Here is a 27,665-nt window from a genome sequence, read left to right as displayed (position 1 = left end):
ACTTACCGGTAACGAGATTGAACAAGGTATAGGTATACCGACGATCGAATCTCGGGCAAGTTCTATACCGACAGATAAAGGGAATCGTATACGGGATTGATTGAATCCTTGACATCGTGGTTCATCCATGAGATCATCGTGGAGCTAGTGGGAGCCACCATGGGTATCCAGACTCCGTTGATGGTTATTGGCCAGAGAGGTGTCTCGGTCATGTCTGCCTGTCTCCCGAACCCGTAGGGTCTACACACTTAAGGTTCGATGACGCTTGGGTTATAGGGAATTGTTGTACGAGGTTACTGAAAGTTGTTCGGAGTCCCGGATGAGATCCTGGACGTCAAGAGGAGCTCCGGAATGGTCCGGAGGTAAAGATTGATATATAGGACGGATGGTTTTGGACACCGGGATTGATATATAGGACGGATGGTAATGTACCGCGACCACCGGGACCACCGGAGGTGGTCCCGTGGGACCACCGAAGGGGGGCAACGACCCCGGGAGGCTAGATGGGATAAGTGGGGAAGGGAACCAGCCCCTAGGTGGGCTGGTGCGCCCCCACCCAGCCCATGCGCACCAGAGAAAGGGGGAAAGGGGAAACCCTAGCATAGGTGGGCCTAAGGCCCACCAGAGGGGTGCGCCACCCCTCCTCCCTGCCCTGGCCGCCGCCCCCTCTCCCATCTGGGGCTGCCGCACCCCTTGGGGGTGGGAACCCTAAGGGCTGCGCCCCCTCCCTCTCCCCCTATATATAGTTGAGGGTTCGGGGCTGTTTGAGACACGGTTTCATCTCTCTCTCGGCGCAGCCCTGCTCCTCTCCCTCCTCCTCTCTACCGGCGCTTGGTGAAGCCCTGCCGGGAGACCTCGTCTCTCCACGGACACCACGCCGTCGTGTTGCTGGACTTCTTCCCCAACCTCTCCCTCCTCCTTGCTGGATCAAGGTGCAGGAGACGTCACCGGGCTGCACGTGTGTTGAACGCGGAGGTGCCGTTGTTCGGCACTAGATCGGAATCGCCGCGAGTACGACTCCATCAACCGCGTTCTAGCAACGCTTCCGCTTAGCGATCTTCAAAGGTACGAAGATGCTCTTACCCCTCTCTCGTTGCTGGTCTCTCCATAGGAAGATCTGAATATGCGTAGGAAAATTTTGAATTTATGCTACGTTATCCAACAATCACATGATACAAGGCACCTGCAACTAGCAACGCTACATTAGAAGCTTAGCAAAGCCTACTTAGCCATTCAAGATTTGCTAGGAAGGGATAAGTGTTTGGGTTTCATGGCAATATCAGGAGGCAGTTATTTCAGTGGTAGGCAGCGAGCATATGACGAAGAAACGTGAATCTAGCATAACAAGTCTGGAGATGGAATCAAGGTCATATCATCTTGCTTGTGATGTCCTCAGCTTGGAACTGCTCTTGTTCGTCCTGCACGTACTCTCCCAGATCCACGTACTCGTTCTCCGATCCCGGTGCTACCCAACATAAGAATAACATCCAATGAACCACAACACCACAAGATGCAACAAGCACATGATGCATGAGATGAAAATGAACATGCATCTCTATTCTAGTTACTAGAATAAGCATGAGATGTAAATACAAATTCCTGGACAGAACTTTACTCTAAGCTATCTTGGAATGCATGATAATGACATGAACAGATGCGTCACGTGAAAACGATGCAAAAACATATAAAGAACGTTACGAACGGAGCTACGGATCAACCGGAAACAACGAAACAAGAAAATAGAGTCCTACGTATCAAATCCATCACCACACACTCCAATGGCATATCTCTGGTATTCCCAGTTTGCCAAGACATAAAACAAACAAGAATGGATGGGGTGGTGCAAAGAATATCTCCACACCATCAACTATGCACTCACAAGCAACAAAACATCAAAACTATACAACCTGCCATAAATAGCATCATAGCAGTTTGAGGGCTACATGCAAAGCACCTACAGCCACCCAAATATGCCAAATAGAATATGTGGCAGAAGCTATTCAAAAGTACTACAAGCATGAGCAACAAGATAATTAAAAGGAGTTACACACAGAAAGTTACACAGCTGCTAACTTGGACAAAAATATCAGTTTTCAGGGACTTAGTGAAAATTCCAGATTCTCACTAGCTGTTTATGCTCCGAAACATTTTGACAGCACCCAAAACAATATCTACAGGACTCCAAATGGAATGAAAATTGACACAGAGCTAGACAAACACAAAATCTACAACTTTCCAGTTGATAGCCAGGGCTGATTCCCAATACATGGACTTCTACAAGGACAACAACAGGAGAAGAAAATATAAGCAGATTCTCAGACTTCGTGAAAATCACAGATTTTCACTAAACTGGAATTTTTAGCCACATGCCTACTTTGACTAGGCACAACTTGCACACATGACCTCCTAAGCATGAAACAAAACCAACACATGGTAGAGGGGTTCACCCTCTACTGCCATAACAAAGAATCAACCTCTTGGGCTCATCACATCACATGGAACCAAGCTCTAAACATGGAACAAAAGTGAAATATGACATTTCCAGAAACTGTTTGAAAGGCAAAACTGACTTCACCAATGGATTCCTAGGATGATTCTACCCCAAAAACATATATAATACCTATGTACTTGCATAGAACAAATGGGCACAAACTAGAAAAAGGAAATCTACATGGAATCACATATAGTGAATAGTGCATCATCACATGTGCATCCACTAGCTCATCACTTATACATGCTCTTGCACATGTTCATGATACGTCCAGTTTGCATCATGTGTTCATGTTGATATTTATCGCTTCTTTGGCTGTTATTTCACTTCTCGGTACAATTCTTATGCCTTTTCTCTCTTATTTTGCAAGGTTTACATGAAGAGGGAGAATGCCGGCAACTAGAATTCTGGCTTGAAAGTGGAGCAAAGTTGAGATACCTATTCTGCGAACTCCAAACGCCGTAAAAATCAACGAGGATTTATAAGAAGTGCCAGAGGGGCGCCAGGGGTTGGCCACAAGCCTGCACGGCGCGGCCACCCCCCCCCCCCAGGCCGTGCCATGAGGGCTTGTGAGCAGCCGACTGGCCCACTTGCCCCCCTCTTTTGCTATATGAAGGGTTTCGTCCAGGAAAAAAATCAGGGAGGAGCTTTTTCGTGGATTCGCCACTGCCACGAGGCGGAACTTGAGCCGAACCAATCTAGAGCTCCGGCAGGACAAACCTGCCGGGGAAACTTCCCTCCCGGAGGGGGAAATCGTCGCCATCGTCATCACCAACACTCCTCTCATCGGAGGGGACTCGTCACCATCAACATCTTCATCCGCACCATCTCATCTCCAAACCCTAGTTCATCACTTGTAACCAATCTCCGTCTTCCGACTCCGATTGGTACTTGTAAGGTTGCTAGTAGTGTTGATTACTCTTTGTAGTTGATGCTAGTTGGATTACTTGGTGGAAGAGTTTATGTTCCGATCCTTGATGCTACTCATTACCTCTCTAGTCTTGAATATTATTATGCTTTGTGAATAGTTACTTTTGTTCCTGAGGACATGGGATAAGTCATGCTAATAGTAGTCATGTGAATTTGGTATTCGTTGGATATTTTGATGTGTTGTATGTTGTTTTTCTTCTAGTGGTGTTATGTGAACATCGACTACATAACACTTCACCATTATTTGGGCCTAGAGGAAGGCATTGGGAAGTAGGAAGTAGATGATGGGTTGCTAGAGTGACAGAAGCTTAAACCCTAGTTTATGTGTTGCTTCGTAAGGGACTGATTTGGATCCACTAGTTTAATGCTATGGTTAGACTTCGTCTTAATTCTCCTTTCGTAGTTAATCATAAGTGGGATGCCTGTCCAAGTAAGTGGGATGCTTGCGAGAGGGGTTAATCATAAGTGGGATGCCTGTCCAAGTAAGGGTAGTACCCAAGCGCTGGTCCACCCACATATCAAACTATCAAAGTAACGAACGTGAATCATATGAACATGATGAAACTAGCATGACAGAAATTCCCGTGTGTCCTCGGGAGGGTTTTTCCTCATATAAGACTTTGTCTAGGCTTGTCCCTTGCTACAAAAGGGATTGGGCCACTTTGCTGCACCGTTGCTACTTTTGTTACTTGTTGCTTGCTACGAATCATCTCACCACACAATCACTTGTTACCGACAATTTCAGTGCGTGTAGATTTTACCTTGCTGAAAACCACTTGCCAGATCCTTCTGCTCCTCGTTGGGTTCGACACTCTTACTTATCGGAAGGACTACGATTGATCCCCTATACTTGTGGGTCATCAAGACTCTTTTCTGGCGCCGTTGGCGGGGAGTGAAGCGCCTTTGGTAAGTGGAACTTGGTAAGGAAACATTCATATAGTGTGCTGAAATTTATTGTCACTTGTCACTATGGACACTAATCCTTTGAGGGGCTTGTTCGGGGTATCTTCACCTCGAACGGAAGCACAAATAGTTTCTCCTCAACCTGCTGCACCTACTGAAAATATTTTCTTTGAATTTCCTTCGGGATTCTTGAGAAACTGCTGGCTAATCCTTTTACAGGAGATGGAATATCACATCCAGACTTTCATCTAATCTATGTAGATGAAGTTTGTGGTTTATTTAAGCTTGCAGGTTTGCCTGAGGTTCAGGTCAAGAAGAGGGTCTTTCCTTTATCTTTGAAGGATAAGGCGTTGACATGGTATAGGCTATGTGACGATACTGGATCATGGGACTACAATCGGTTGAAATTGGAATTTCATCAAAAGTTTTATCCTATGCATTTAATACATCGTGATCGGAATTATATTTATAATTTTTGGCCTCGTGACAGAGAAAGCATCGCTCAAGCTTGGAGGAGGCTTAAATCAATGCTATATTCATGCCCCAATCATGAGCTCTCGAGAGAAATTATCATTCAGAACTTCTATGCTCGACTTTCTCATGATGATCGCACCATGCTTGACACTTCTTGTACCGGTTCTTTTATGAAGAGAGATATTGACTTCAAATGGAATTTATTGGAGAGAATTAAACGCAACTCTGAATATTGGGAGCTTGAAGAAGGTAAGGAGTCAGGTATGAATTTCACGTTTGATTGCGTAAAATCTTTTGTTGAGACAAATACCTTTAGTGATTTTAGCGCTAAGTATGGACTTGACTCTGAGATAGTAGCTTCATTGTGTGAATCCTTTGCTGCTCATATTGATCTCCCCAAAGAGAAGTGGTTTAAATATCCTCCTCCTTTAGAAGTCAATGTAGTTAAACCCACTCCAGTTGAAGAGAAAGTCATTGCCTATAATGATCTTGTTCCCACTGCTTACATTGAGAAACCACCTTTCCCTGTTAGGATAAAGGATCATTGTAAAGCTTCAACTGTGATACGTAGAGGCTATATTAGAACACCTACACCCCATGAGCAAATTAGAGTTGAACCTAGCATTGCTATTATCAAAGATCTTCTGTCCGACGATGTTGAGGGACATAATATTCACTTGTGTGAAGATACTGCTAGAATTGCTAAACCTCACGTTAGAGACAAACATAGGCCTGTTGTTGGCATGCTTGTTGTTTCTGTTAAGATATGTAATCATTGCTATCATGGCTTATGTGACGTGGGTGCTAGTGTTAGTGCAATACCTCAATCCTTATACGATGAAATCAAAGATGAGATTGCACCTGTTGAGATAGAGCCCATTGATGTCACTATTCAGCTTGCCAATAGAGATACTATCTGCCCTGTGGGAATTGTTAGGGATGTTGAAGTCCTGTGTGGTAAAATGAAGTATGCTGCTATTTCCTCGTTCTTGCTACCGCACAAGATAGATTTTGTCCCATCATATTTGGTAGACCTTTTCTCAATAATGTCAATGCTCATATTGATTGTGAGAAGCAAACTATCACTGTTGGCTTTGAAGGTGTGTCACATGAGTTCAATTTCTCTAAGTTTGGTAGACAACCTCATGAAAAGGAATTGCCTAGTAGGGATGAAACTATTGCCTTAGCCTCTATTGCCGTGCCTCCTACTGATCCCTTAGAGCAATACTTGCTTGAGCATGAAAATTATATGCATATGGATGAAAGGGATGAGATAGATAGAGTTGTCTTAGAACAGTATCCCATCCTTAAGAATAATCTGCTTGTTGAACTGCTTGGGGATCCACCCCCACCAAAGGGTGATCCTGTGTTCGAGCTTAAACAGTTGCCTAATACTCTTAAGTATGCTTATCTTGATGAAAAAGAGATATATCCTGTTATTATTAGTGCTAGCCTCTCAGAGCATGAAGAAAAGAAGTTACTAAAAACTCTGAGGAAGCATTGTGCTGCTATTGGATATACTCTTGATGATCTTAAGGGCATCAGTCCTACTCTATGTCATCACAAGATTAAAATTGATCCTGATTTCAAACCAGTTGCTGATCATCAAAGGAGATCAAATTCTAAGATGAAAAAAGTAGTAAGAAAAGAAATACTAAAGCTACTGGAAGCAGGTATCATCTATCATGTTGCTCATAGTGATTGGGTGAGTCCGGTGCAGTGCGTCCCTAAGAAGGGAGGCATTACCGTTGTCCCTAATGATAAGGATGAATTGATCCCACAGAGGATTATTACTGGCTACAGGATGGTGATCGATTTTAGGAAACTGAATAAAGCCAATAGGAAAGATCATTACCCTTTGCCTTTTATCGACCAAATGCTAGAAAGGCTGTCCAAACACACACACTTCTGCTTTCTAGACGGATATTCTGGTTTCTCCCAAATACCAGTTGCACAATCTGATCAGGAGAAAACCACTTTCACCTGCCCTTTCGGTACCTTTGCTTATAGACGTATGCCTTTTGGCTTATGTAATGCACCTGCCACCTTTCAAAGATGTATGATGGCTATATTCTCTGACTTTTGTGAAAAGATTGTCGAGGTTTTCATGGATGACTTCTCCGTTTATGGGTCTTCCTTTGATGATTGCCTCAGCAACCTTGATCGAGTCTTGCAGAGATGTAAATACACCAATCTTGTCTTGAATTGGGAAAAGTACCACTTTATGGTTAATGAAGGCATCGTCTTAGGACATAAAATTTCTGAAAGAGGTATTGAAGTCGATAAGGCTAAGGTTGATGCAATCGAGAAAATGCCATACCCCACAGATATCAAAGGTATAAGAAGTTTCCTTGGTCATGCTGGTTTCTATAGAAGGTTCATCAAAGACTTCTCTAAGATTTCTAGGCCTCTTACCAATCTCTTACAAAAGGATATTCCTTTTGTCTTTGACGATGATTGTGAGGAAGCCTTCAAAATACTTAAGAGGGCTTTGATAACTGCACCTATTGTTCAACCACCTGATTGGAATTTACCTTTTGAGATCATGTGTGACGCTAGTGATTATGCTGTTGGTGTTGTTCTAGGGCAAAGAGTCGATAAGAAGTTGAATGTTATTCACTATGCTAGTAAAACTCTAGACAGTGCCCAAAGAAACTATGCTACTACAGAAAAGGAATTTTTAGCAGTCATGTTTGCATGTGAAAAGTTCAGGTCCTACATAGTTGATTCCAAAGTCATTATTCACACTGATCACGCTGCTATTAAGTACCTCATGGAGAAGAAAGATGCTAAACCTAGACTTATCAGATGGGTTCTCTTGCTACAAGAATTTGATTTGCACGTTGTCGACACGAAGGGTGCTGATAACCCAGTAGCAGATAACTTGTCTAGGTTGGAGAACGTTCTTGATGACCCACAACCTATTGATGATAGCTTTCCCGATGAGAAATTGAATGTCATCAATGCTTCACGTAGTGCACCGTGGTATGCTGATTATGCAAACTATATCGTTGCCAAATACATACCACCTAGTTTCACGTACCAGCAAAAGAAGAAATTATTCTTTGACTTGAGACATTACTTTTGGGATGATCCTCATCTTTATAAGGAATAGTAGATGGTGTTATTAGACGTTGTGTACCTGAACATGAACAGGGACAAATCCTACAGAAGTGTCACTCCGAGGCCTAAGGAGGACACCATGCGGGAGATAGAACTACACGCAAGGTATTGCAATCAGGTTTCTATTGGCCCACTCCCTTCAAGGATGCCCGTAAGTTTTTCTTGTCTTATGACGAATGTCAAAGAATAGGTAATATTAGCAAATGTCAGGAAATGCCTATGAACTATTCACTTGTCATTGAACCATTTGATGTTTGGGGCTTTGATTATATGGGACCTTTTCCAAAATCCAATGGGTATACTCACATCTTAGTTGGTGTTGATTACGTCACTAAGTGGGTAGAAGCTATCCCCACTAGTAGTGCTCATCACAACACCTCTATCAGGATGCTGAAAGAAGTTATCTTCCCTAGATTTGGAGTCCCTAGATATCTAATGACCGATGGTGGTTCACACTTCATTCATGGTTCTTTCCGTAAAACGCTTGCTAAGTACGATGTCAACCATAGAATTGCGTCTCCCTATCACCCTCAGTCCATTGGTCAAGTAGAGCTAAGTAATAGAGAGATTAAACTGATTCTGCAAAAGACTGTCAACAGTCTAGAAAGAATTGGTCTAAGAAGCTCGATGATGCACCATGGGCTTATAGGACTGCTTATAAGAATCCCATGGGTATGTATCCGTACAAAATGGTGTTCGGTAAAGCATGTCATTTACCTCTTGAGCTAGAGCATAAAGCTTATTGGGCAATCAAAGAGCTAAACTTTGATTTCAAACTTGCCGATGAGAATAGGTTATTTGACATTAGCTCGCTTGATGAGTGGAGAACTCAGGAATGTGAGAATGCCAAGTTGTTCAAAGAGAAGGTTAAGAGGTGGCATGATAAGAGGATACAAAGGCGTGAGTTCAATGTAGGTGATTATGTCTTGCTATATAACTCTCGTTTAAGATTCTTTGCACGCAAGCTTCTCTCTAAATGGGAAGGTCCCTATGTTGTTGAGGAAGTATATCGTTCCGGTGCTATCAAGATCAACAACACGGAAGGTAATTGTCCGAGAGTGGTAAATGGGCAGAATATCAAACATTATATCTCAGGTACTCCCATAAATGTTGAAAGCAATATTATCAATACCATAACTCCGGACGAATACCTAAGGGATATTTATCAGCCTGTTTCAGACTCTCAAAACGAAGAGGTATGTGATTCGGTAAGAAAACTGAGTCCAAAACTTTTCCAGTAGGAAATTTTCTCCGTTTTAGAATATTTGAAAAAATACAAAAATTGGAAGTAGTCCGAAAAGTGCGCGAGGAGGCGACAAGCCTGCACGGCACGGGCCCACCCCCTGGCCGCGCCGTAAGGGCTTGTGGCCACCTCATGCGCCTCCCGGACTCCGTTTTCGTGCGGGGTACTCCTTCTGGTCTGGAAAAAAATCATTATATATACTCTTGTTTGGTCTGACCCCTGCATCAGGCAGATCTCTTCTAGTTTTCGTTTCGAGCCTGTTTCTGTTGCAGATCTAGATCGCTATGACTTCCCCAAAAGCTCCGAAGGACAAGATCTTCGAGAAGGTCATCAATCCCTACCTCACGGGAGTGCTGCAACACCATCAACCTATCGAGATGCGTGAGGGGATGTTGCACATCCGTGATGTTGAGGGGCCTAAGAAGACCGGAAGCGTGGAGACGAGGCTTGAAGCAATGGAGCAACAAGTCTTCAAGTGCCAAGGGATGGTGGAGCGTGGACTCAACGCCAAGCACATGATGATCATGGAGTTCACCAACAAGCACATGATTGATGCCAATGACATTGGGAAGCACCTCTCCAGGCTCTACGACAGGATTGATCAACTCCAGGCCCAGATCTATGACCTGCAGAACCAAAACTGTGAGTATGAGTATATAGATTTAAATCCATACGGTTGGCTGCAGATTTGAGGATTCCGAAGAGTCGTTCATCTTTCCATGATGGAGCACCTATGCCTTGGAAGACGGAGGATCAAACTCGTGTTGCAACAACTCCTCCACCATCACCACCAAAGGAAGACAACTGAGCATTGGTATGGGCAATCCCCTTGGCTTGTGCCAAGCTTGGGGGAGTTCCCCCGATATCGTATCACCATCACATCTTTTGCCTTTACCTTTGTTTTAGTTTTTCCTTTTTAATTTTCTTTTTCTCTAGTAGATTAAAAGTCTTAGTGTTTTAGTCTTGAGTTTTGCTTTGTGTCACCCCCGATGTATTTGAGCTCGTGAGCCATATAATAAATAGTGTCTTAGTTGAAGGGCTTTGCCTCTTGCCATGATCAAAAGAGTGAGAATAGAACAAAAGCACGAAAGATCATGTAATGATCTTATGGGAAGTGATGGATTCACATATAAAAAGAATGATGATTGAAACTTGTTGAGGGTAGACAAACGTAGACCTTGGTCATTGTTGCAATTAATAGGAAGTGATAAGGAAAGAGAGGTTCACATATAAATATATCATCTCTCACACCATCTATGATTGTGAACACTCACTAAACTATTGCATGCCTAGAAGTAGATGTTGGACAAGGAAGACAGCATAATGAATTGTGTTTGCTTGGCTCCGAACAATGTTATATGATTAGAGATCCCTTAGCATGTGACGATTGCTTCGACCTCATATTAGCCAAAACTCCCGCACCAAGTAGAGATACTACTTGTGCATCCCTAAACCATCAACCCAGTTTTGCCATGTAACTCCACCATACCTACCTATGGATTGAATAAGATCCCTCAAGTAAGTTGTGATCGGTGCAAGCAATAAAAATTGCTCTCTAATATGTATGATCTATTAGTGTGTGGAAAATAAGCTTTGTACGAACCTGTGATGAGGAAGACATAAAAGCGTCAGACTGCATAATAAAGTTCTTTATCACAGGAGGCAATATAAAGTGACGTTCCTCCGCACTAAGAGGACACGCATCCAAACCTCAAAAGTGCATGACAACCTCTGCTTCCCTCTACGAAGGGCCTATCTTGTACCTTTACTTTTTGCCCTTGAAAGAGTCATGGTGATCTTAACCAATTCCTTATTTCGCATTTATCTTGGCTACCGTCATATGCTTTGGAAAGATCTATATTCATATGTCAACTTGGAGGTAAGTATTCATGAATTATTATAGTTGACATTACCCTTGAGGTAAACAGTTGGGAGGCAAAACTATAAGCCCCTATCTTTCTCTATGTCCAGCTGAAACTTTGATCTCATGAGTACCACGTGAGTTGTAGCAATTGTAGAGAACGAAAGAATGGTTGAGTATGTGGATTTGCTTTACAAGCTCTTATTTGACTCTTTCGGATGTTGTGATAAATTGCAATTGCTTCAATGACTAAAGGATATCGGTTGTTACTTCTCGGTAAGGTTCTTGATCCATGCTTTATTTTGTGAAGCAATTATCACTTTAGCATGAGAGATTATATGTTGGTATTGCTGTTCTGATCTTGATCATGATGCATGCATGTTCGTATCATGTTTTGTCGACACCTCTCTCCCTAAACATGTGGACATATTTATTGAGCTAGGCTTTCGCTTGAGGACAAGCGAGGTCTAAGCTTGGGGGAGTTGATACGTCCATTTTGCATCATGTGTTCATGTTGATATTTATCGCTTCTTTGGCTGTTATTTCACTTCACGGTACAATTCTTATGTCTTTTCTATCTTATTTTGCAAGGTTTACATGAAGAGGGAGAATGCTGGCAACTGGAATTCTAGCCCGAAAGTGGAGCAAAGTTGAGATACATATTCTGTGCAACTCCAAACGGAGTAAAAATCTACAAGGATTTTTTTCCGGATTTATAAAAAATACTGGCCCGAAGAAGTGCCGGAGGGGCGCCAGGGGTTGGCCACAAGCCTGCACGGCGCGGCCACCCCCCCCCCCCCCCGGCCGCGCCATGAGGGCTTGTGGGCAGCCTGCTGGCGCACTTGCCCCCCTCTTTTGCTATATGAAGGGTTTCGTCCAGGAAAAAATCAGGGAGGAGCTTTTTCGTGGATTCGCCGCCGCCACGAGGCGGAAATTGAGCACAACCAATCTAGAGCCCCGGCAGGACGATCCTGCCGGTGAAACTTCCCTCCGAGAGGGGGAAATCATCGCCATGGTCATCACCAACACTCCTCTCATCGGAGGGGACTCGTCACCATCAACATCTTCATCAGCACCATCTCATCTCCAAACCCTAGTTCATCACTTGTAACCAATCTCCGTCTCTCGACTCCGATTGGTACTTGTATGGTTTCTAGTTGTGTTGATTACTCTTTGTAGTTGATGCTAGTTGGATTACTTTGTGGAAGAGTTTATGTTCAGATCATTGATGCTACTCATTACCTCTCTCGTCATCAATATGATTATGCTTCGTGAGTAGTTAGTTTTGTTCCTGAGGACATGGGATAAGTCATGCTAATAGTAGTCATGTGAATTTGGTATTCGTTCGATATTTTGATGTGTTGTATGTTGTTTTTCCTCTAGTGGTGTTATGTGAACGTTGACTATATAACACTTCACCATTATTTGGGCCTAGAGGAAGGCATTGGGAAGTAGTAAGTAGATGATGGGTTGCTAGAGTGACAGAAGCTTAAACCCTAGTTTATGTGTTGCTTCGTAAGGGACTGATTTGGATCTTCTAGTTTAATGCTATGGTTAGACTTCGTCTTAATTCTCCTTTCTTAGTTGCGGATGCTTGCGAGAGGGGTTAATAATAAGTGGGATTCTTGTCCAAGTAAGGGCAGTACCCAAGCGCTGGTCCACCCACATATCAAACTATCAAAGTAACGAACGCGAATCATATGAACATGATGAAACTAGCATGACAGATATTCCCGTGTGTCCTCGGGAGCGTTTTTCCTCCTATAAGACTTCGTCCAAGCTTGTCCCTTGCTACAAAAGGGATTGGTCCACTTTGCTGCACCGTTGCTACTTTTGTTACTTGTTGCTTGCTAGGAATCATCTCACCACACAATCACTTGTTACCAACAATTTCAGTGCCTGCAGATTTTACCTTGCTGAAAATCACTTGTCACATCCTTCTGCTCCTCGTTGGGATCGACACTCTTACTTATCGAAAGGACTACGATTGATCCCCTATACTTGTGGGTCATCAGTCCACAACACCAATGGTGAACATGAGGGTTAGACCTCATGTTGATGTGCCTTAGCACACCACCACACACCACATGCATAAAAGAACCTACACATATAAACATGCTCATGTGCTCATCAAGGCACTCCATGCGTTGGGCATGTGTGTGACCACTCACACCACAACACCTGAACACACACACAACAACACAAAGTATGTGGGGGGAAAGACCCACACACACTCACATACACACACTACTTGCACCATTAGTGCATGAGCTAATCTCACAAGCACAAGAGTATCACACACACCATCACTAGTGCATTACCCCGGCTACTTAACACACACACATGCACATACATGGTAGAGCACACACACACTACAACACATACAAAGCCTACAGAAGCACCACACAAAGATATGTCTACACTTGCAATCTACACAAGCTAGCAAAATAGCTAGGCACACCTCCTGTAAACAAGTAAATAAAACACCAAACATGCTATACTAGCAAGCCACAGCAACTGTACAAGCAGAAGATGCAAAATAGTATGAAATGCAAAAGAAAAATAAAAAGGATGGGGAGAGGGATCGATCCTTGGATCCCCTAGATCTACAACACACTGGCAAGCCACTCTACTACTGCACGAACACTTGATAGAAGAGGGTCGACAGGCAAGGTAAACTGCCTCTGCTGCTGCTATGCTACTGTGCCGAATAATTGCAAAAAGGGGGGTGGCACGCGCGGGCCTCGAACCCACGCCCCAATCCCAAACCACCACGGCCCTACCACTACGCTATGCTTCGGTACTTGACAGCACAGGGGGAATAACAAGGAAACCTACAATTGCCGCTCTGCTCTGTGATACGTCTCAAACGTATCTATAATTTTTGATGGTTTCATGATGTTATCTTGTCAACTTTGGATGTTTTATTTACCTTTTATATCTTTTTTGGGACTAACTTATTAATTCAGTGCCAAGTGCCAGTTCCTGTTTTTTCTGTGTTTTTGACTCTTTTCAGATCTGATTTTGGAAGAGTCCAAACGGAATAAAATCCCCGAAATAAATTTTTCCAAAACAGAAGAAGATCGGGGGACTTGAGGGCCAAGGCAGGAGAGCCACAGGGGGGGCACAAGCCCTGTAGCCGCCACCAAGGGGGTCGGCAGCTACCAGGCTTGTGGCCCCCCTAGAGCTCCTCTGCCCTAGCTCTTTCGCCTATATATTCCCTAAAATCCCAGAAACAAATCAGGGCATCCACGAAAACACTTTTCCGCCGCCGCAAGCTTCCGTTTCCGCGAGATCTCATCTAGAGACCCTTTCCGGTGCCCTGCCGGAGGGGACATTGGAGTTGGAGGGCTTCTACATCCACATCATCGCCTCTCCAATGACTCGTGAGTAGTTCACTTCAGACCTACGGGTCCGTAGTTAGTAGCTAGATGGCTTCTTCTCTCTCTTGGATCTTCAATACAAAGTTCTCCATGATCTTCATGGAGATTTATCCGATGTAATCCTCTTTGGCGGTGTGTTTGTCGAGATCCGATGAATTGTGGATTTGTGATCAAATTATCTATGAATTATATTTGAGTCTTTGCTGATTTCTTTTATGCATTATTTGATATCCTTGTAAGTCTCTCTGAATCTTGGGTTTTGTTTGGCCAACTAGATCTATGATTCTTGCAATGGGAGAAGTGCATGGTTTTGGGTTCATACCGTGTGGTGACCTTTCCCAATGACAGAAGGGGCAACAAGGCACGCATCATGTTGTTGCCATCAAGGGTAACAAGATGTGCTTTTATCGTAGATATGAGATTGTCCATGTACATCATGTCATCTTGCTTAAGGTGTTAGTCTGTTCTCATGAACTTAATACACTAGATGCATGCTGGATAGCGGTCGACGTGTGGAGTAATAGTAGTAGATGTAGAAAGTATTGGTTTACTTGTTTTGGACGTGATGCCTATAGATATAATTATTGCCATAGATAACGTCACGACTTTGCACGGTTCTATCAATTGCTCGACAGTAATTCATTCACCCACCGTCTACTTGCTTTCATGAGAGAAGCCACTAGTGAACACTACGGCCCCCGGGTCTATTCACAACTATCGTCTCCACTTTCACTTTTACTTTGCTTTGTTTCCTTTTTGCTTTCAGTTCTCACTTTGCAAACAATCTATAAGGGATTGACAACCCCTTCACAGCATTGGGTGCAAGCTCTTTGTGTTTGTGCAGGTACTTGTGACTTGACGCAATCCTTCCACTGGATCGATACCTTGGTTCTCAAAACTGAGGGAAATACTTACCGCCGTTGTGCTACATCACCCTTTCCGCTTTGAGGGAACACCAACACAAGGCTCCAAGGCCACGAGGGAATCCTTTGCATATTTGCCAAGGAAGTCCCTAAAGGCATGGCCGTAGCAGAAGGATTCCTGGCTTCGTTGCTGAGGAGTATCAAGACAAGAATAGTCTCCCGTCAACACGCCTATTTCTGGCGCCGTTGGAAGGTCTTTTGTTGTAGTAGCAGAAGTATTTCTGGTGCCGTTGCCAGGGAAGGAGAGATCAAGTCAAGCTCTATCCAAGTAGGTGTCACAAACTCATCTCTTGCATTTACCTTTTTTGCCAGTTGCCTCTCGTTTTCCTCTCCGCCACTTCACATTTGCCGTTTTCATTTGCCTTTCTCCTTTGTCGTTTTCTTTTGCCTTTTTCCTTTGCCATTTTCTTTTTCCTTTTGTCATTTTCCTTTGCCAGTTTTCTTGCTTTCTTGAGTTCTTGATGGTTTGTTGAAGTCATCATGGCTGAAAACACCAAACTTTGTGACTTCTCGAGTACCAATAATAATGATTTTATTAGTACTCCGATTGCTCCCGCCACTAGTGCGGAATCGTATGAAATCAACGCTGCCTTGCTGAATCTTGTTATGAAAGAGCAATTCTCTGGCCTTCCTAGTGAAGATGTGATGCCAACTGTTCTTCCCCTTTGCAACGGCACCAGAAGAATGCTGTTAGCACTCTCCGGCAATCGAAACTAGAAGAATATTGTAGACGGCCCACAAGCGCATGGGATCGTAGCAGTTTTCGAGGGTAGAGTATTCAACCCAAATTTGTTGGTTCGCACGACGGGAGGTGAGAGAATACTCGCAAGTATTAGCAGCTGAATGTGTCAGATTCAACCACACCTAAAATATTAGTATCTGCAAGCAAAGTAGTAACAGCAAAGTAGCGAGTAACGGCAGTGGCAAGGAATAGCGGTAGTGACAGCAGTAGCAAGTAGCAACAGTAGCGAGCGATGGTAGTAGCAACAGTAGCAGTAGAGCAAGACAAGTAACAGAAGTAGCAACAGTAGTAGCATCAGCAGAGCAAGACAAGTAACAGCAGTAGCAACAGTAGTAGCATCAGCAGAGCAAGACAAGTAACAGCAGTAGCAACAGTAGTAGGACAAACTCGTAGGCAATGGGTCGGTGATTAGTTTTGATGATATTCATCATGCAACAACTATAACACGGAGAGATATGTGGCTAGCTCCCGTTTGTCAATGTGATGTAGGCATGCATTCCGTGTGTCGTCATACGTGCTTAGATAAAAGAACTTGCATGACATCTATTGTCCATCCCTCCCGTGGCAGCGGGGTCCAAAAGGAAACTACGGGATATTAAGGTTCTCCTTTTAACAAAGAAACGGACCAACGCATTAGCACTTGGTGAACACATGAACTCCTCAAACTATGGTCATCACCAGGAGTGGTTCCGGTTATTGTCACTCCGGGGTTGCCGGATCATAACACATAGTAGGTAACTACAACTTGCAAGATCGGGTCTAAAACACACATATATTGATGACGACATAATAATTTCAGATCTGAAATCATCGCACTCGAGCCCTAGTGACATGCATTAAGCATGGCAAAGTAGTAGCAACATCAATCTCAGAACATAGTGGATACTAGGGATCAATCCCCATCAAAACTAACTCAATTACATGATAGATCTCATCCTACTCATCACCGCCCAGCGAGCCTACGAATAGATTACTCACGAACGACGAAGACCTTCATGGAATTGGAGAGGGAAGAAGGTTGATGATGACGATGGCGACGATTTCCCCTCTCCGGAGCCCAAGACGGACTCCAGATCTGCCCTCCAGATGAAGAACAGGTGGTGGCGGCGCCTCCATATCGTAAACGCGGTGAAAACTTCTCTTTTTATTTTTTCTGGGACGAAAGGGATCTTATAGACCTGAGATTGGGGGCGGCAGAGCCGTGTGGGCCCCACAAGCCTGCCCACCGCCACCAGGGGGGTGGTGGCGGAGCCAGGGCTTGTGGCCCACTGGCCCACCCCCTCAGGTGGAACTTGGCGCAAATATTTTTTATATTTTCCAAAACTGCTCCCCGTAGATATTCAGGACGTTTGGAGAACTTTGATTTCTGCACAAAAATAACACCAAGGCAATTCTGCTGAAAACAGCGTCAGTCCAGGTTAGTTCCATTCAAATCATGCAAATTAGAGTCCTAAACAAGGGCAACAGAGTTTGGAAAGTAGATACGATGGAGATGTATCAACTCCCCCAAGCTTAAAACCTTGCTTGTCCTCAAGCAACTAACTTGACAAACTGAGAGAGAAAGAAAAACTTTGACAAACTTTGTTTGATCTTGTTGTTGCAACTATGTTTAACGCATAACCAGAATTTCAGCAAGATCACAAGTTAACAACATAAGCAAATGACACAAAGGTCTCACGGTAAACTAATATCAGTGGCATAATCAGCTAACGAGCAAATAATAATAAGTTTCAAATACAAACACTTCAATCAAAACAAGCATGAAGAAATATTAATAGGTGGTATCTCACTAGCTCTTTCTGAGACCGCAAAACATAAATGCAGAGCAATTTAAAAGATCAAGGGCTGACTAAACATTGTAATTCATAGCAACGAAGATCCTGTCATAGTCATACTCAATATCAATCAAAAGCAAAGCATAAAAATGACAGAGGTGCTCTCTAATTCGTGCTTATATAAGAGGAGGATGACTCCACAGGAAAATAAATAGACAGGCCCTTCGCAGAGGGAAGCATTGATTTGTAGAGGTGCCAGAGCTCAAGCTTTGAAAACAGAGATAATAATTTTGGGTGGCATGCTTTCATTGTCAATGCAATGACCAAGAGTTCTCAATATCTTCCATGCTACTCATGCTATAGGCGGTTCCCAAACAGAAAAGTTAAGTTTTAACTCCCCCACCACCAATCAATCACACTCCACGGCTAGCCAAATCCTCGGGTACCGTCCATACTAACATCAATCCGGGGGGAGTCTTGTTTTACAGTTATGTTTTCGATTTAAGCGTGGAACTGGGCATTCCAATTACCGGCCTCTTTCTCATGAATAACTGTGAATAAACACATGTCGAGGATAACACTCCTAGCATGGAAGATACCAATAGCCCCCTGTCACCACATGAGCGGTTCGGGCGTGCAAAACAGATTATTTCTTGAAGGTTTAGAGAGTGGCACATGCAAATTTACTTGGAACGGCATGTAGATACCGCAAATAGGTAGGTATGGTGGACTCTCATGGAAAAACTTTTGGGTTTATGGAAGTGGATGCACAAGCAGTATTCCGCTTAGTACAAGTGAAGGCTAGCAAAAGACTGGGAAGCGACCAACTAGAGAGAGACAACAGTCATCAAGATGCAGTGAGTTTGACTAACATTGAATGCAAGCATGAACAGGATATAAATCACCATGAACACGAACATCATAGAGGCTATGTTGATTTTGTTTCAACTACATGCATGAACATGCGCCAAGTCAAGCCAGTTGAAACATTCAAAGGAGAATACCATCCTATCATACTACATCATAGTCATCTCAAAATCTATGTTGGCATTCAAGACAAACCATTATAAGCTCTTAGCTAAATAAGCATGGCATCAGAAACTATGATCTCTGAGTTGTCATTGCAAACATGGTTCTCTCACAACAAAGCTAAATCTGGGTCGACAAGCTAGTCATATTTACAAAAACAAAATAGATAGAGTTCATACCAGCTTTTCAGTCTGAGTCACTTCATCATATATCATCATTGTTGGCTTTCATTTGCACGATCGAACGATGTGAACAATAATAAGCACATTGGACTAAGCTGAATCTGCAGGCAAACACAAAGGAGAAGACAATGTAATATGGCTCTTTGAAAGCTAAACAGGTAAGCATGCAAGAACCACTAAGCATTGTAACCAATATCTTCTACCTTGACACAAAGAAAAAGAAAACTATTTACACGGGAAAGCTCCCAACAAGCAAAAGAAGAAAGAAAAATCTTTTTGGGTTTTCTCAAAAGGACACAAAACAAGATAACAAGAAAAGGAAAATAAACTAGCATGGATAATACAGTGGCAAAGTGTAAACACCGGCTAACAAAGTGAAAGCATAAGCATGAATGTAAAGTCGGTGAGAACACGTACTCCCCCAAGCTTAGGCTTTTGGCCTAGCTTGGTCTACTCCCATGGATGATCCTGGCGAAACCCAAAGTCATAATGGGTGTTATACGGGAGTGCTGCAGCCACTGCCTGAATAGCTGCCTCACGAAGTCGAGCAGCCGTCGCCTCCCTCTCATACTCCTCTGCCTCTCCTATGGTTATGTAGTATCTTTGTTTTACCTGAAAGTCAAAGAAGGCAGGAGCAGGAAGGGTAATATGGAAAACACGCTTCCGGTTAAATATCAAGCGGTATAGGAGGGATCCATGATCTCTCTCAAGGAACTAGTAGCGTGTTAGAGCGACACGATCAAGGTAGGTTGTACGGAGAGGAGGGTCTTCTGGACGGATGGATACTCCAAGAAAATTTGCTAAGCGTGTAGCATCTACCAAAAAAATCCCCCTCACTGGCATTTTTATTCAGCCTCCTTGCTATTATAGCTCCCATATTGAAGCTCCTGTCACCTGTTACTGCGCTCTTAAGGATACTAAGGTCGGAAGCGCATAGGTGACAATGTGCACCCTTGCCGTTAATGCACCTACCTATGAAGAGGGCAAGGTAGTGCAAGGCAGGGAAATGGATGCTTCCTATGGTGGCTTGCATGATATCTCTGGTTTCTCCAACAGTTATACTGGAGACAAAGTCTTTGACCGAAGACTTAGAAGGATCATTAACACTACCCCCATCGGGTATCTTGCAAATCCTATTGAAATCGTCCAAATCCATGGTGTAGGATTTATCATACAGATCAAACAGTATGGATGAGTCACGACCAACTAAAAATTTAAATCTACGCATGAAAGAGGCAGTGAGCATAGCATACTGTTCACATTTATCTGAGAGGAATTCTTGTAAATCGGCTGTAACATCCCAAATTTTGGAATGTTAAAATAATTATTAGATTGTTTGTTTGTTTGTTTGCTTGAGTGATTGAAACTTGTGTGAAATTGAAACTTTTCAAAAAATATTGAATGAGAGGGAATAAAATGACTTTCCCCTTCTCCGGTGAATTCAAATTCAATCATTTAAAAGCAAAGAGAGAAGATGACATGACTTCTTCAACTATAAAGAATTTGAACGGAGATATTTGCATTTGAATTCTTTTGCATTTCTATTTGTTTTCTTCGTGCAAGAACTGCCGGGAAATACATTCTGTCAAACATAAAAGAGAGGAGGAACATGACCCTCAAACACACGGGCATTTTGAAGGTTATTTGAACCCAAAAACTTAGAGGGACATTTGAAAATTATTCGCAAAAGAAAATAAATCTTTTAGGCAATTTTGTGAAAATAATTTTTTCTGAAGTTTTTATTTTTTTTTGCCTTGGAAAAATGTTAATCGAGTAGAGGATATTTTTGTGATTTTTTTGGTATATAATACCCTATATTAATTATTTTTGTTCGTTGCCTTTTTATTTGTTTTAGTTTCTGTTTCTGAAAAAGAAAAAGAAAAAAACAGGTAACGTTGTTTTAAATAGGAAACCGCCGCGGGCGGCATTTAAGGGATTGGGCCAGATCCCTTAAGGCCCGGGACCGAGATCCCTCCGGATCGGGTGGCCGATCCACCTCGCCCCTCCTTCTTTCTCTCTACCAGCGGGCCCCCCCCCCCAGCGCCCGATCTCTCTCCCGCTCGGTCGCCTTCCTTCCTCCTCCCTCCACCTTCCTTCTTCCCGAGCCGAGCCCGCCATCGCCGGGACTTTCCTTGCCTCCCCGATCCCCTTCCCTGCTTCGCCTCCCCTAGTCCCTATTTAAGGCTAGCCCCTCCACCGCACCTCACCCCGTTCCCCCTCCTCACCGCCCCTGCCCAAGCTCCGTCAACCCTGCCACCACCTCGTCGGAGCCGAAGCTCCCCGGTGCCCCGCAGCTCACCCCGGCCCCGCTTCGCCTCGCCGCAGCCACCACCTGACGCGGGAGCACCACCGCACCCCGTTCCCCCAACCAGCCCGAGCTCCCCGCCACCGCAGCGCCGCCCCGTCACCCTCACTGGAGCCGAGCTCCACCCGAAGCTCCCCGAGCTCCTCTGCTCACCCCGGCGCCTCCCTCGCCTCGCCGTCGCCACCCATCGCCGGAGGGGACTCGCCGCCGCCTCCCCGACCCATCGCCACTGCCGGAGGATCACCGGAGCCGCTTCCCCGAGTCCTCTCCGCCTCGGCCATCGCCGGAGAACCTCCTGCCACGGTGAGCTCTTCCCCCTTGTTTTCATCCGTTAGATCTTAATCGACGGTGTAGATTAGAGTAAGGATACCCTTTCGGTCTTCTAAACAAAACCGCGCCGGTTTTTATTTACTTAACTATTAGCCGGAGTTTTTAGTTAGATTCCGGCCGTTTGTTAGAATTCCTCGCAGCAAACATCTTAGGACCAATCAGAGAGCGCCACGTGTACACAGTGTCCGATTAGATTCAATTTTTCTTTTCTGTTTTTAATTCCAAAACAGAGAGAGTTTCAATTTTCTTTTGCTCATAACGTTTTATCCACAACTCCAATGGAGTTGATTCTTTTTCCAGTAGCTCACAATTTGTGTGTAGTTTTTAAAAACATATAATTTGTCTATGTTTGAAATTCTTAAATTTGAATTAGATCAGATTTAGTTTAAACCTTATTTTGCCTATTCCAGGAGTTTAAAAATAGCTTTTAATTTGATTCCTTTTGCTACTGATCGCTAGTGATTTATTTATCAGTGGTAAAAATTTCAGATTTATTTGAGTATTTTAGCTCATTGTTTCTTGTGAAACAATTTCTGTTTCACCTCTTTTACGACTATGGCTATTTCTTTTTCTGTAAATTGTTTTAAATTATTTTCTTTGATATTTCAGAAAGATTATTGTTTTGTTTATGTTAGTTAACATTAGTTTTGCAACAAGTGTTGATTTTATTTTTATTTTCATGAAATCAATTCTAGTTCCTTAGTAACTTGCAATTGGTTTCTCCAGTGTTTCAAATCCCGTTTGGAAATACTTTGAAAAAGTTTTGTGAAAAATACTCTATTTTGTCTTAGTTAAATTTATATCTTAGTTCCTTGTTCTCATTTTCTGTTAGATAAAAACCATTTAGTGTTTGATGTAGTAGAAGACTCCTAACTTTAGTGAAGTTTATTTCGGATTCTTATTCGCTCTCTCTTTTGTTTTGATTGCTAGTATGAGTGCTTATGTGAATGATATGTTTGTTATATAGATTTCATCGGAGAGTGACGAGTAGTCTATCAAGTTATTTCTCGAGAATTTTCTTCTTCGTCAACATCACCAGGCAAGTCACTTTGATCATACTATCAACTATGTTTTATGCATCGTAGTTCTACCATCCTATGCCCAAATTGCATGCTCCTTAGGTACTTGGAAATTTTAGTACAGGTTGTAGTATCATGTGGTAGGCACACAACAACCCCTATACTTGGCCCCGGGACGACAAATTTCATATTGCTATGCTTGAGTAGACGGGATTTCGGTTGAGTGCATAACACGAGTGATGCGAGGTTGATTAAATAATCAAGACCGGTTAAGACAAGACTTTTCAAGACCTCGGACGCAATGCAACTCTGGGTGAAGGACGGTTGATCGGCTCCCTGGAGAAACCAGTGGATGACCCGGGATGCTGGGGACGGCCATGACATCCTGCGGAAAGCTTCACCCACGCTCAAAGAGACGGACGGATATTTTCAAGACCCAAGGCTTACCTGCACAGCCACAAGTCATTATGGGCTCTGGCTTGGTTGGACAACGCGGCGACTCTGGACAGGCGGTGCTAGCAGATGTAGAAGAACGGTAGGAATGGATGGGCACCGACAGGGATTCAGAGGGACCCGTTGAAAGACCATGTTTTGATCATCCGGTCTTCAAACACCCTGAAGTGCGAGGACATACACGGAGGCGATCAAATCTTGTGGGGAACGTGTGCAAAACTCTGTAGAGTACTCAAACCTAATCGATTAGCCGTGTCCACGGTCATGGACAACTTGAGCCAAAGGAACTGAAGTTATCTGGATTTCTCAACACCATTAAATATATTTGATGAGGGTAATTATTGACAACTCGGGTATGAGAATTGGTTGGCGGAACCATCTCGTTAACAACAAACAACGTAGTAACATTTTGCTTTTTAACCCTCTCTTGATGTAGGAGAAAACTTGCTTTTCGCTAAAAACTTATAGCCCCACCTGCCATATATGCATATAGTATAGATGATTACTTTTCACCCCTCTCTTATGTGACTTGCCGGCATATTCAATATGCTGACCTACACGGCTGCAACGTCTTATGTTGTAGATATTTTTCTTCGACGAGTAAGAGTACGATTCAGGGTTACGGTCTACACTCAACTTGCTGTTGGTGTTTATTGGGACTCCACTCCCTTGACTGCTTCTGCTGAAATAATTAAGGTGTATATCAGTTTTACGCTATTTACATGTGATTGCACTTTGATATATACATTGATGTACTGTGTGTGCCAGCATACTGATCCAGGGATGGCACAGAAACACAGAGGCTTGACTCGTTTTGAGTCGGGTCGCTACATCGGCATTGCGGACAAGTGTATGGAACTCATCCTTGAAACCTGCTTCGATCATGAACTCATCGGAAGGCCGTTCACATGGTTGTACCGGTACGTCCCTTAGTTGAAAAGGTTCGGGCTCCCGAAAAGTGAGACGAGGACCCTTCTTACTTGAGGATCCACCATGAAACTTCCTCCTGAACATAATTTCCTTTTGCTGAAATTTTTGAAGTTCAAGAGAAAAGTGAATAAAGACCCACCACACCTTGTAGCAACTACTCCTACTAGTGGCTAGAGACCGTATCACACGCTAAAACTACTTGGAACCAGCTAAAATCAACATTTCTAGCTCAAGAACAGGGTCACCAAGGTAGCAAGAATACGCGAAGGACAAATCACTAGAGCAAAAACCATTTGGACCAATGGAGGAGTCACTTACCAAGGAGTAATTTCCCCAAAACGGTTCGGAGAATGGTGCTTTGAGCAAGGAGATCGAAAATCACAGCCAAATGAGCAAGAACACGGGTTTGAGCTGCGAAACAATTTTTTCTGGAGGTGGAAGAAGAGGCTGAGAGCTGGAATGAGTGGAGGGGGTGCCTGTGGGCCCCACAAGCTTGCACCCCGCCACCAGGGGGGTAGGTGGTGGTGGCAGGGCTTGTGGCCCACTGGTCTGGCCCCCAGGCCAGCTCTCAGGCCCAGAAATTTACAAAAATTCCAGAAAGAATCATACTAAATTTTCAAGACCATCGGAGAACTTTTATTTTCGAGGTATTTTTCTCAGGGACGCTAAAAAAGAAAACAGGAAAAACTAAACTAATTCTGTCATTTTTCTTCTAAGCAACAGAAAAGGAAAGCTCAAAACAAAGGTATGTGACTCTTTGATTCATCCGTTTCATGGTCATCGAAAGAAATCCGTCAATGGGATTGATCAAGTCCTTATGACAAAACTTTCTCGAATTGCAAGAGAGAATGGAGAATTTTCGAATAGCCACTAAGTCACCTCAATGGGGATATGTATCTCCCCAACAAGCAAATCATACTTCATCTTGACACGAGGAATAGGGCATTCGAAGCTCCCAATGAGAATCGATGAAGTCTTTTCGATAGCATTGATGCAATGTACTTGATATCGTTTCCTCGGAATGTGCACTGTGTGCTCATTACCATTGACGTGGAAACTGACATTGCCTTTGTTGCAATCTATAACATCCCCTGCAGTGTTTAAAAAGGGTCTTTCGAGGATGACACCATGGCATCGTCCTCAGGAATTTCCAAGATAACAAAGTTTGTTAAGATAGTGGTGTTAGCAACCACAACAGGCACATCCTCGTAAATGCCGATAGGGAAAGCAGTTGATTTGTCGGTCATTTGCAGAGAAATTTCAGTGGGTATCAACTTATCCAATTCAAGTCTACGATAAAGAGAGAGCGGCATAACACTAACACCGGTTCCAAGGTCACATAAGGCAGTTCTTACGTAGTTTCCTTTAATAGAGCAAGGTATAGTGGGCACTCCGGGATCACCAAGTTTCTTAGGAGTTCCACCTTTAAAAGCGTAATTGGCAAGCATGGTGGAGATCTCAAGATCTGGTATCTTCCGTTTATTAGTCACGATAACTTTCATGTACTTGGCATACGGAGACATCTTGAGCATATCAGTTAACCGCATCTATAGAAAGACGGGTCTTATCATCTCAACGAAGCGCTCAAAATCCTCATCATCCTTTTTCTTGGATGGCTTAGGAGGAAAGGGCATAGGTCTCTGAACCCATGGCTCTCTTTCTTTACCATGCTTCCTAGCAGTGAAGTCATTCTTATCGTATTTCTTACGTTGTGGGTTATCAGGATTAACCGTAGGTTCAATCTCCACATCCTCATCATTGCTAGGTTGAGCATTATTATGAACATCACTGTCCATATTGTCACCAGGTTCATGTTCATCACCAGATTGTGTTTCTGCATCAGACGCAGAAATATCATTAGGTTCTTCCGGTGTGGCAGTATTAGGTGAACTGGCATGTAGATTTCTATCATCCTTCTTCTTCGCCTTAGGACGACTAGGTGTATCAGCATTGATTCCTTGAGAATCTTGATCAATTCTATTAGGATGGCCTTCAGGATACAAAGGTTCCCCAGTTATTTTGCCTCCTCTAGTAATGACTCTGACAGAGTTGTCATTTAATTCATTGAGCAAGTCATTCTGAGCTTTAAGTACTTCTTCTACCTAAGTAGTAATCATAGAGGCATGTTCCCTCAGAAGCATGAGATCATTGACATTTCTGTCTACATAAGCACTTAAATGGCTAAGCATACGAGTACTTTGTTCCAAATGTCTGCTAACATAATCGTTGAAACTCTGTTGTTTGGCAACAAAGTTGTCAAATTCATCAAAGCATAGGCTAGCAGGTTTATCAAAAGGAATATCACTCTCATAAAACCTACGCAGAGAATTCACTTCCACTACGTGTATCGTGTTATCGAGACCATGGATCTCTTCGATAGGTGGTAGATTTTTGACATCTTCGGCTCTAATGCCTTTCTCTTGCATAGATTTCTTGGCTTCTTGCATATCTTCGGGACGGAGGAATAGAATACCTCTTTTCTTCGGAGTTGGCTTAGGAGGTGGTTCGGGAATAGTACAAGCATTATGGTTGATCAAGATGTTATTCAGTAGAGTCTCAGCTTGTTCTACAGTTCGTTCCCTAAAAACACAACCGGCACAACTATCTAAGTGGTCTCTAGAGGCATCGGTAAGTCCATTATAGAAGATATCAAGTATCTCGTTCTTCTTAAGAGGGTGATCAGGCAAAGCATTCTGTAGCTGGACGAGCCTCCCCCAAGCTTGTGAAAGACTCTCTTCTTGGAGTTGAGCGAAGTTGTATATTTCCTGCAAGGCAGCTTGCTTCTTATGGGCAGGGAAATATTTCTCACAGAAGTAATAGTCCATCTCCTGGGGACTACGCACACATCCAGGAGCAAGAGAGGTGAACCAGGCTTTAGCATCATCCTTTAGAGAGAAAGTAAACAGCTTAATGATATAGTAGTGGCGGATCTTATCCTCATTAGTGAAAAGGTTGGCTATTTCGTGTAGTTTGGCAAGATGGGCTATGACTGTCTCAGACAGATAACCGTGAAAAGGATTTGATTCGACTAGAGAGATTATCTCATGATCGACAGAGAATTCATAATCTTTATCGGTGATAAAGATAGGCGAAGTGGCAAACTTCGGGTCATATTTCATCTTAGCTTCCCGAGATTTTTCCTTCCACTTGAGAAGTAATTTCTCAGCGTCATAGGCATCCTTACACGCAAGAAAATCCTCAGCTATCTCTCCCTCCATAACGTAACCCTCACGTATATCAGGCAATTCATATCTAGGAGAGCTAGATCTAACAGGAGCAAAAGCAGGTTCTATCTCAATAGTATCGGCAGTTTCAGAAGCATCAAGAGCATTGGCAGTAACTCTAGAAATATGAGCATCAAGGAATACCCCTAGTGGAACATCAGGCAAAGTAGCATCTCTAGCAGTATCAAGCATAGCATCATCAGGCAAAATAGCATCTCTAGCATCATCAGGCAAAGCAGTATCAAGCATAGCATCTCTAGCAGTATCAAGCATAGCATCATGAGGCATAGTATCAGGCATAGTATCAAGCATAGCATCTCTAGCAGTAGCATCATAAGCATCATC

This window comes from Hordeum vulgare, chromosome 1H (genome assembly GCF_904849725.1).
Source record: "Hordeum vulgare subsp. vulgare chromosome 1H, MorexV3_pseudomolecules_assembly, whole genome shotgun sequence".
NCBI classification, from domain to species: domain Eukaryota; kingdom Viridiplantae; phylum Streptophyta; class Magnoliopsida; order Poales; family Poaceae; genus Hordeum; species Hordeum vulgare.
This window is presented reverse-complemented; position numbering follows the sequence as displayed.